Here is a 13,007-nt window from a genome sequence, read left to right as displayed (position 1 = left end):
TACATAGCATTTAGCCAGCCCTCGCTCATATAATGTGGCGTTCAATATGTATGTAGTTTGGTTTCATTACAACTGTCCAACGACATCAATTGCGACGTCAAACACAAAGAGGTTTCGAAAAGATTTTATAAAAAGCATCAAACCAAAACAAGATGATAAGTTTTATAATCTGCAACTTGATCTCATAATTATTCATCTGAATAAAATATTTATTTAAGATTATTAAGAGGACATTTTGACATTTCTGACCTTGCATTGAATCACAAGAAAAGACTGCATTGTGTTTCATTATTAGACATTTAAAATTATGTCAAGATTAAACACAAGTTTATCAAATGTGAAGTACAGATATTGAATTGTAATTATATATTTATTCATTTTTATCTATCAATGAACAAAGGCCTTACTTACATTACCCATAAAATCAAATGAAAGGGCTAAATGAGACAGCTAAATCCTGAATTCCATATAATTTATTTCCTACCGTTTACTTTTTTTTTTTTTTTCTTCCACATTACAGTGTTTGTGAGGTTGAATATACTTGACTCTTCCATGATGATATCTTTGATGATAATAATATTGTATTGTATTGTATTGTATTGTATCTTTGATAATATCTTACTAGACATTTGCGGAAACTGTCATACACCTACGATTAGGATTATAGGTAACATTTAAATATTGGGCTTTCTCAACGTGTAAAAATAAACCGTTGATCCAAAACAATGTAACGATAGGGATGTTTTTCTGTAGTTGAACACCGATTTTTTTCTAATGTATTTGCAGCAATAATATTCATATAATTATCCCCCATATGAACAAGGATGGGACTGGTATGCTCAAAACATGAGCTTATTTTAACCCCTGTTCCGAGGATGGAATTGTAATATAGAGTGCACTGACGAATAAAAGGGGGGTCCGACAATTTGTCCCTTTTCAAAAGCATTCACCAGCAAGAAAAGGGGTGTTCCAACCCCGGAACATCCAGTGATCTCTAACTGCAACGTTGTTCATTTCAACACTAAGTTTATACGCAAAACTATTCAATTGATTGTAAGGGGGAAAAATACAAAAGTGTAGCAGGCGAGAAGAAATTGTTAACACAATCACAATCTATTTAAGTCGGCAACGCAACAGTTGAAGATACAAAGTTGTAATCGTGCAGAAGAGTATCATCTGAACAACATTTTTGCTGTTTTTTGTGCACTAACCATTGCATTAAAAGTACCCTGTTTCACGGGGAAAGTGAGGTCCTGATGGTAAATCCAGAAAAGCGCTTCGGACACATGAAATTTAACGTGTTGCTTACTTTGTACTGCATGTTCAAAACTGAAATAAGTATTGCAATATTTCCATACAAGTAAGTGACAGAGTATAAGGAAACAGTTACAAACAGGACATACTATATGATTTAACAATTGGAACTTTTATTCGGTTTATAGATATCTGAGAACCAGTTGTAAAATAGTCTGTATTAATTATTTCACTTGAATACTTTCGCCCTTTTCAGACCTCTTATGGTTTAATGAATCCAATATCTTATATATGAGAGGAACCGTTGTGAACTAGATGTTGATTTTTAAAAATGCTAAAAACAGCACTCCGACTGATACCAACAAAATAACTATTCAGAACGATGAAAAACCTATGAAAATTACACCGGCAAATTTTGCAGTCATTGTCTTGATAAGTTTTAAAAAAAAACTAGAAAAAAACCCAGATAGTTAAACTAAATACCGTGGAAATATGACACTATTACCAATTTTTGTTCTTGTATCTGAAATGTACGACCACCAAACTTTTCATTTAATAACTTACGACAGATAAAGAAAAGTCGTCGATTTCTAGACTACATTCGCAAAAAATAACAACTCAGCAATAGAAATATCGAATTTAATATTAAACATTCTTAACTAATCGTGAAATATTTGATACCCACATTGAAGAAGAGAAAAATGTCCGCAATCAATCATGATCAGTTACCCAATATTAATATAGTCAACCAAGTTCACTTATAAGAACCTTACAACAATACGTGTCACCATTGGGCGGTAAATCTTTTCATAATTTAGACATAATACGGATGAAAACGACACTTCGGGATCAACAGAGTTTATTGAAAGAGTCAGATAGTTTCCTAATTACCCTTAATTAATCATATAATGAGTATAATAAGTAGGTATTTGGTTACATCACTTGGTGATTTTTAAGTAAAGACATTTATTTGTGAATTTTATATTAAACATTGCCTGCCAAAAGATGATAAATAACTTTGAATTAGGAGTAATCATTTAAGATTTATATGTTGGACATGATTTGGAAAAAGTTTTTATATATGCATGTCATGAGACTGAAAGGAAAATGAGCCGGACGTTGTAAAGAGGACATTTAAATATCACAAGTCACCAAGGCCGAGTTCACTTGAAACTCTCGAGTTAACTTTACTTACTCGGGTTTCAACAATACCATTTTACTTGAACCACTCGAGTTAACCCCGCGTACCCTGGTTCCAACCCTCACCGCGCCAGGGTTAAACTCGAGAAACTCTTGAATGACGTCAAACCAATGAGAATATTTTATTTTTTATGCTTGGTCAGGGCCTTACCCTAGAGATACTTAGAGTTGTTCCGAATATCAACTCTGGTGCTTTCACGTGATAATCTATTAACTCTAAAGTCGATTGTAGAGTTTCAAGTGAAATCGGCCAGAGTTACTGAAAACGCCATGGCAAAAGCAAAAGACAAACAAGTACATAAAACACTATAAAAGGCGTACACAATATTGATTTCTGTGTAGTTCATTAGAATTGCCCGAGACCATATATGTTGGAATGCCGAAAACGTTAAAATAATTTACAGCATAGACACTAACATATCCTAAACAGAACAGAAACAGGCGTCTAATGTTAACTCTGCAAACTTATTTTTTGTATGATAATAAAATTATGAACTGGAAATATACATTAAGCAGCAAAATGGATCATCACTTTAGAAAAGAGTCAAAACTTAGCAGATTCAAAATTTACCTATTTGCAACTGTTCAGTCTAATCAAAATTTGATATGCATCGATCTCTTTTAAAACAAATAACCAACAATGATAGGATGAAACCATTTAAATCAGTGTCCTTTAAATGTATTTTCTTGTATTGCTGCGTTGCAGTTCCATTGACAAGTAAACCTTTGATTACGGTAACTTGACGGAGAATAATTGTGGTCCCAAATTTTATATAAGACATGTGTCAAATAAAAATAATATGAGACACTTTACCAATCTCCGTACAGCGCTCGTTTCCTTTCCGTATACTTAGTACACTACAATACATGTCATATTTAGTGTAGTGATACGAAGTAAGTACGGAACGGATGTGAGCTCTGCGCAGGAGATTGACACTTTACTACCTGATGAGCTCCCGAAGGGGTTGAATTGTTTTTCTTGTCATTAACGTTTGACAACAAATTGACGATAAATCGTATATGCTCCTTCATGGTGGTTTACTTTGCATTCCTCCCCCCTCCCCCCCCCCAAAAAAAAAAACACAAACGGAAAGAATTTTAGCAATCCATGTTTTAACGATTTATTAGGGCCATAGATCAAATAGAAAAATGTTGATACATTAAGGTAAAAATTTAAAGTTCCGTTGGATTTAACTAACAGGACTGGTTGTTGTTGAAACTTTGTCTCATTTCTTGATAGTCAACTTCCTAAAATTGGTCGGAAATTTTCCAGGTGTTTTAAAGGGTACATAAAAATGATTTCATTCAACTATGGAAACAAAAATGTTTGGACTTGAAATAATTCTACTGAGAATAATGCACATATTGTATTTCAAAAGCTTTTATAAAAATGCTTAAAATCTCAGCACGATTTTAACATATCTACAGCCTGATAAGGGCGACATTGGCATGCGAGGATGCCAATGCACGTTATGTCGGTCAAAATATAACGTGTTTACATGATAAAAACCACAGCATATATTTTTTTCGCCGAGCGTAACGAGGATCGCAACGCCCAGCCTTAAACATTGATTCACACCTTCACGGCTATCATAAAATTGTTCTATCTACTTTAAGTTTAAACGGAATGAAACTTATAATATTCAGAGATGAATACAGCAACTTTCAAAGATAAATTTGCAAAAAACGCACACTTTGATTTCAAGAAAGAACTGTTAAAGTAATCGTGTACTTGTGTCTCACTTGTGCGCTTGAACTCATTTTAAACAATTTGTCAGAATAGTTGTTAAACATTGAACATCAACACTCATCTACTGACAGATGTATAATTATTTTTCCATCTTTAATGAACAGAAAGAAATAATTGGCAAATAACATCCATACATCTATGTTATGATTTTACAAAAAGAGAGGAAATTAAATGTTAGATTTGTTTTGACAAGAAACACTAACATTGTTCCAGAACGTTGTAAAAAAGGAGTAAAAATAAGATAATTAATGGCGTTCATTAACTTGTTTCTATGAGTATTCTCATTATTGATATGTTTTCTTGGAGTTTTTTGTGGTATTTTAAAGCCAATTGGCGTATGATTGGATCTCTTATAGAATTACTAATTCTTTCTGTACATCATTATAAAAAATAAGGAGATGTACATCTTGTTCTTTATCTATTAGAATCCATTGTTTCATCGGCCAACACTATGTATTGGATACCTTAAACGGTTTCAAAGGTCTTGAAACACATTGGTTATTCATTTGCACACATAAAAACACCAAGTATGTATCAAGACGTAGAAATACAGTTTTTAACAAAATACTATTGTCTATGTAATATGTTAAAAGCTTTCCGAGTCTAGTTTTAGTTGGGGATTCCAAATTTTGTTTGCCACAGCAGGCATCACTAAAGAAAATATGATCTTGGAAGTTGCTTATATATAAACAACAATAATGCTTGGTCGGCTTTGAATAAAACCGAAGTTAATTCTTGAAACAAGAAATTATGGACGGCGAAACAGTGGCAGTGAATCCAAGCAAATTGAGACGCAGTGCATTGAAAGGAAACATTTCCCATATTACAATTTAAAATGGAACCTATATTAATAATAGCATTTGATTCCACTAACCGGAAATTTTAGAAAGCACAGAGCACAGCAGAGCAAAAACATATAAAGTCGTAATAGAATTTCAAACCACAAGCTGTTTTTCAAAGGAGAAATAAAGAATACCGATTGAAATCGTTTCCACTAAGAAATCATTATTTAGTAGACCATAAAACAAACATTAAAAAGGTATTAACAAACAAGAAAAAACATCAGTAAATTTGGAGAATCTAACTTATAAATGAAATCAACAGGTAGCTATGCATATCATTGTCTTGTGGCATATTTTGAATTTAAAATATCTATTAATGGTTCGAATAAACCGATTCAAATAAATGATTTCAAAGAATTTTAATCAATTCATCATTTAAAGATGCGGAAGATTTTTTTCAGTCAGAAATTATAAAAAATAACATTTTTAATTTTTAAAATGTACAAAAGTATAAAAAGAGATGTTATCTTATTTATCATTCCTTTCACAGGATTTAATGCCTAGCATTTCCTGTTAGGTGTCTAGTTTTTTTTTTACATATTTATTCTTTTCTAACTAAATGTTGAAGTCGTTTTCTTCATTTAAAGAATGCAATTAAAACGTTACAAAAACAACAAACGCGATGTAAATTTCAGTCAAGATTGTTGTCAAACATTACTTTAACATGTGCAAAGTGTGCATAACAAAAGGGCAGACGTCAAAACATAGACTAAAATTAATCTTGCTTGGAACAGGTGCACGTGCCTTTTTGAAGCAGTATTACGAAATTCTATTAACGATAATTTTTACGACATTTTAAATCTATAACTGTTAAAATTAAGAGTCAATGCTGGAGACAAATAAAAGAAAGTTATGTAAGCGTGAAATGTAAATGCAAGTTACTAGTCCTTGGAATGTTTTTTTGGTGCATGCAAGAGATACCCATGTCAATCAAGTGCATACACTTTGCCGCAATTTTATATATGTTTATTTAACAAATCTAGGTTTTTATACATAAGAAGTGATGATTTAGTGTAATAAAATGTACCAAAATATGCAAATTACTTTTAAATCGTATACATATAGAAATGTTCTTCATATGATACCATTAATAAGTTAATAGTCCTTTTTAGAACAACACTATTTTAAAGCATAACTATGAATGACAATACGTTCTCTCATAATTGTATAAGAAGGTATAACTTTAAAAAATTAATTACACTTTTATTGTCTGACTGTAAGATTATAAATGGTGAGATGTAAATAAACTAGGAATGTATGTAATAGATCGAAAGAATAGGGTTCAGATTTCTTGAAATATGATATAAGCATGCTTGCTCTAGCATTTGAATTTTCTGTAATAATCAAAAGGTTTGGGTTTTTTTTCGAACCAAAAATATTCTTATAAGTTCTAAAATTTTGTGTTATAGAAATAGTACAGATTTTATAATTTTACACAAAATCTATATTTATAAAAAGTCAATAAAATCTAATTTATCGTTTGGTTGCTGTATCATTTCCGTATCCCACCATCTCCATATGTTAAGAATAATATGTTCGACCGTCTTTCTTAAAATCAAGAGAGCTTATTGTAAATGGGATTTTAAATAGTAAATGCTTTTGTTGAAATGACTTTCATCAAAAAGCTTTCATAAACAGCGGTATTTATATATTCTTATAATTAGATTTAGCACTCAAAACTTGATGTCGGCTTCAATGCTCTTCAACTAGTGTGGTTGAGTCTTTAGACAAAACTCGCGACTAGCATACGAAATTTTCAGCCTTTTATAATATTTTTGTAATATTCAATCAATATGGTTTTGGAAATTCCTTTGCAATCGGCACTGCTTTTTCATAATTGTTATAGAAACGTGTTGATTATGTGTTTTCTAGGACACTGAAGCTTCAATATTTTTATAAATTAAAACAAAAGATGCTACTGAACATCACAAATTTCCCTCAATATTATATATTGCTTCCGTTCAGATTCGTTTTATAGTTGCAAACAGTAAATGTTATAACAATATATGAGTTCTGCTGACGGGTGCACAATCAAAATAAAAGTATTTGAATTATCGTATGAGTTTAACATTCAACCTTCAAGTGTATTTGTAAAGCTAAAATTGAGAATGGAAATGGGGAATGTGTCAAAGAGACAACAACCCGACCAAATAAAAAACAACAGCAGAGGGTCACCAACAGGTCTTCAATGTAGCGAGAAATTCCCGCACCCGGAGGCGTCCTTCAGCTGGCCCCTAAACAAATATATACTAGTCCAGTGATAATGAACGCCATACTAATTTCCATATTGTATACAAGAAACTAAAATTAAAATAATACAAGACTAACAAACGCCAGAGGCTCCTGACTTGGGACAGGCGCAAAAATGCGGCGGGGTTATTTGTATAGAACATTGTCTCATCGTTAGATACATATATGCATCTTTCTAGAGAGAAAATTATCATTTAAAGTACCAGTAGTTGTATGCGATAAGATATAATCCCAAACTTGTACCGTCCAATCATGAGCCGCACAAGATTTTATTCTTAGTACCATCTTTTAAACTAGTATTCCGTATAAAACCAGAACTGAAATCGGTATCATACGGTTATGAAAGAGGGGCGAAAGATACAAGAGGGACAGTCAAATTCATAGATAAAAAAACTAACTGACAACGCCATTGCTAAAAAATAAAATGATAAACAGTCAAATAATAGTACACAAATATAACAGGTCACTCTAATTGATATTTGATTGATTGATTGATTGATAGATTGATTCTGAATACTACATGTAGGTCTTGTAATAGATTGATTGATTGATTGTTGATTGCTTACCATCTCTAGGCAAACAGTTCATGCAAGCAGGACGAGAAAAAAAATAAACAAAATGAACACAATAGATATTAGGGAGCTACCATTTGATTTTTATGGGGGGTCTATGATGAAATTTGAAAAAAATAGGCAGGACAGGAGTTTTGAGTAAAAAAAAAAGGCAGGATGAGACACTTGCAAAAAAAAAGTCAGGACGACAATTTAGGTAAAAAAACAGTCAGGATAAACTAAAAGAGTGAAAAATAAAAATGCAGGACAGAGATTACAGCTTTAAAAAATGCAGGACAAAGTATTTCATCCTAGCCCCCCCCCCCTAAAAATCAAATGGTAGCTCCCTTACCTGTAATATAGAGACAGAATAAATTGATAATTTCGCCTTATTTTTTATTATAACAAAACATGAAGACAATATGTTTTACAGTCATTTAAAATGTCGAAAACGCATTTTTCAGCTAACAACTGTTTTCTAGATTTTAAACGCAATGTTTTTCACTGAGATGGTCAAAATGTACTTTTATTTTCAAACCGATTTTAATAAGAAATAAACAATTTAAAGAGTGATTGTTAATTTATCAGTTTTGATAAAGATCATAATTATATATGATTTATGTAGACTAGAATTTAATAAACTTCTATCATGAGCAAGAACTGCTTTATAATGATTTCTATTAATGACCATATTATTGTTACTGTTGGTCACATGTCACAGTCTTGTTAAAATGTGTGGTTAAATAATTAAGTTTCAGAACATTAATTACCCAACAAAATTGACACTTATTGTATAATATAGTCCTAATATGAGGGAGAATATAAAATGATTTAGCTTCAGCACTTTCTACTTAAACATAAATTATGCATATACGATGACCATAGATATTATGATTTTCGCTTATTTCTTTCGGTTGTCCATTGATGAAACCCGCATTTGTACTGCTGGATTGAAGAAGATAATCACATAATGATTAAAAACTTGATAAATGTTCAGGACTGCAGTCGTGTTGGGAAAAATTATGACAATTAACATAAACAAAGTGTTACAAGTCATTACGATAAAATATCACTGTACAGATCTACAGCACAAGATCCCATAAGGGTTTTATCAAAGACGACAGAATGACGGAACGACTTACACGTGTAACAATGTATGCTCCCGGAAACTTAGTATAATAAGGCATAAAAAAAATACAAAATACTTTCGGAATGACTGATGGTTGGTTTGGTAAACGTCAAGAGAAACTATTTTTTGTTTATTCTGGACAAGAACACGTTAAAATATACCTGTATCTTGAATGTAATAGGACTATTCAATCTAAAAAGAACTACCATTTGAAAAATAAGATATAGGTAAATACAAAACCTATGAAATCTTGTGATGGGTTGTTGCCATAGTTCTGTTACTTGCAGACAACTGCAACTTTCCAAATTTTGGCTTAATGTATCCGCCTTGTTAGAACGGTTACGTCTTCGAAATATTTGTTTTTGAATCTTCACGTTTTATAAAAATAAAAAAAAAAACAGCAAAGAAACTATACAAAATACCAAACATTTATCAATGGTTTTTTTTCTCTTTAAGGGTATTCTACTTTAATTTGTTACAGTAGCTCTTTTTGTATTTTTCTACAATGTTTGATATCTAGTCCTCCAACAATTCCGATATCAGCTCAAGATGACAATTTAATGACTCGTTAAAAGTGTCTTCAATCTTTAAAATAGATCCCTAGGGTGCTTACTAAATCTGATAACACTAAAGTTGTGAATTTATATACGATTAAAATGTTTATGCTATTGTAAATGATGAAAGGTTATCATTAACAAATTACAGAAACGTTCCTAGGGGTAGATAAATTCCGAGTGACAGAATCTTTCTGTTATACTGATCACCGTTTTTTCCCGGAATAAAATAATATGATAAATAAATGAAAGCTATCGTTAGAAGTCAATGAAAAAAGCATCAAAATTAAAACTAAGAATTATGTGGTATGATTGCCAATGAAACAAGGTAGATTAACTGCACACCGCCATCTTGGATTTGATTGTACAATAACAGTACATTATCGGTCTAGTTCCTAGCCTAAATCTGCAAATTTTTAGACAGGTGTGCAATTTATGTGTGATAATATTTATTTCTATAAATAATAAGTGATTTATGTCAATGTTGCAAATGTCGTCTAAACAAATACAAAATGTTTGTTTTAATTGCATGGATCCAATTTTTTCAACTTTTAAGGGAAGATAACTCTTATATTAAAAAAAATACTGGAAAGATAGCGAAATTTTCATTTTTCATTTGCAGCGGTGATCCTTTTTCCTCTTTTTATTTTCTGAACGGTATAATAAAACCTATACATATTTTCCAATTCCCACTTCCATCGGAATGAATCCGCAACGTCACATTATCTATATTTCAATCAAATTATTTTACAGATGTAACTGACTTACTTTCAATGGTTAATGCATGTATACATCTTGCGTTATTGTATGTTATATACTTGTTTTATTATCGAATTGAGTTTATTTTCTTATTTACGCTTTAGTAAATTAATACTTGATAATTACTGTAAAACAAATACTTGTTAATATAAGACATAATTGGAAGATCAAGAGCTCGTAAAATGTTACATAATTCTTATTAAGTTTTCATTCATTATTTTGTGTTGTTGTTTTTCTGTGATAATTGAATAACAGCTCCTTTGCAACAAATTAGTCCATATTTATTTATTAATGCATTCTTTGCGAAATTAATAACGCTAATTTTTTCATCCAATAATACGGGACATTGACGCTGAATGAGTTAATTAATTATGTCTATACACCGAAACCGACACAGGAACGGATATGTTTATTTAATGCGCAATGTTTACAAGTGCAGCAAAATAAAGATTAGTTTCTTCAATGAGTTGAACATCTTGTAAAATTATATTATCGCTTTTTTACTACAACTAATTATACTTCTGCTGGTAAAGTCATTACTTACGAACTGGTTCCCGCCATCTTTTTAATTATGGTAACCAGATCGTCATAACGACAGTTCGGAACATTTCTGATGATAGAGTAACTATCAATTGTAACCAATAATTTCTGCTTTTCATATTTTAGCCAGGAAACACCCGGTGCTTGTTGAGAGATACTAGCCACACGCAAAAGGAACACAATTAAACTTTTAACAAAAAAAGTGTTAATTTGTTTATCATATATAACATTTTCTCAAAAGTCATTGAGCCCCAAAGTAAGTAAACCGAATTTTCTTGTATACAATTCTGGTGCAACCGGGTTTTCAATCACAAAACTTACATATATAAACACGTTTCCATCGAACAAATTACTTGCTTGTGTTGTTTGTTTCGGTCTCTTGTTTGAGGGATTTGGTTGTTATGGTGATTATGACGCGGGTGCATAAATTTGGCTTGAAGATTTGGATTTTATCGAAAATTCGGCCAAATGACACCACTATAATTCATCTTACAGTTATTGTGGTTTTTATCTATACCAGTATTTAATATCAGAAAAAAATAATATATACAGTTGAAGACTAAATGATTATCTGTAGGAAGATATGATAGAAAGAATAAAAACATGGTACTTAGTATTGCAAATGCAATTGAACCTTGAACAAATACTGGTATATGACGTCTTTACATTACATCCGAGAGATGTGTATCTTTTGATACTTTAGTCTGAACGAGTATTGAATTGAGAATGTGTCAAAGAGACCACAACCATATCAAAGAGCAGAAAACAGTTAAAGGCCCACCGACAATGAGGTTTCAACATAGCGAGAAAATCTCTCACCCGGGAGGCGGGCTTAAAAGAGGGACGAAAGATACCAAAGGGACAGTCAAACTCATAAATCTAAAACAAACTGACAACGCCATGGCTAAAAATAAAAAAGACAAACAGAAAAACAATAGTACACACGACACAACATAGAAAACTAAAGAATAAACAACACGAACCCCACCAAAAACTAGGGGTGATCTCAGGTGCTCCGGAAGGGTAAGCAGATCCTGCTCCACATGTGGCACCCGTCGTGTTGCTTAAGTGATTACAAATCCGGTAAATAGTCTAATTCGGTAGGTCATATTCATGAAAGGGAAGGGGATTGTAGTTACGACGTAAGGAACATATCCGATATCATTTGTGAAACGGTTATTCCATAACGGTCAAAAAAGAACTAGTTTACTAGTTCAGAGCAAATAGATGTCACACTAAATTCCAAAGCATATAAATAAAACAAAATCAAAAAATATTCTGTTTTATTCATAAGTTGTTAAGCTTGCTCCTCAACAAAAAAGAACTAGTTTACTAGTTCAGAGCAAATAGATGTCACACTAAATTCCAAAGCATATAAATAAAACAAAATCAAAAAATCAAAAATATACAAGACTAACAAAGGATTCAACAGAGGTTCCTGTCTTTGGACAGACACAAAAATACGACGGGTGAACATGTTTAGTCTCCACCTTCCCTCTTTAACTCTAGCCAACAAAAACACAGCAATACGCAAAATGATACTCAATTGAAAAAAGTCCAAGTCCAATGTTAGAATAGATAACAGAAAAAACTAAGGACAAGAGTCGGCACACACTGAAATGTCTCGCCTTCTTTACTTTTCATTGATATTATGCTGATAGTCCTAAATATAAAGTTTTATTACTACAACTGTCACATAAACTTAACATTAACCAAGGAAACTAAACATTGACCAATGCACCATGAAAATGAGGTCAAGGTCGGTTGAACCATGCCAGACAGACATGTACAGCTTACAATTTCTTCCATACTTACAAATAAAGTTTACCTATTGCTTATAGTTTAATAAAAACAGACCAAACCCCAAAACTTAACACTGAGCAATGAACCATGAAAATGAGGTCACGGTCAAATTAACCTGCGCGACTGACGCATAGATCATAAAATATATCCATACACCAAATATAGTTGATCTATTGCATATAGTATTAGACAAAAAGACCAAAACTCAAAAAGTTAACTCTGACCACTGAACCATGAAAATGAGGTCAAAGTCAGATGACACCTGCCAGCTAGACATGTACACCTTTCAATCATTGCATACACCAAATATAGTAGACCTATTGCATATAGTATTAGAAAAACAGACCAAAACACAAAAACTTAACTATAACCACT

This window comes from Mytilus edulis, chromosome 2 (assembly GCF_963676685.1).
Source record: "Mytilus edulis chromosome 2, xbMytEdul2.2, whole genome shotgun sequence".
In the NCBI taxonomy this organism is placed as follows: domain Eukaryota; kingdom Metazoa; phylum Mollusca; class Bivalvia; order Mytilida; family Mytilidae; genus Mytilus; species Mytilus edulis.
Note: the sequence above shows the minus strand (reverse complement) of the source record.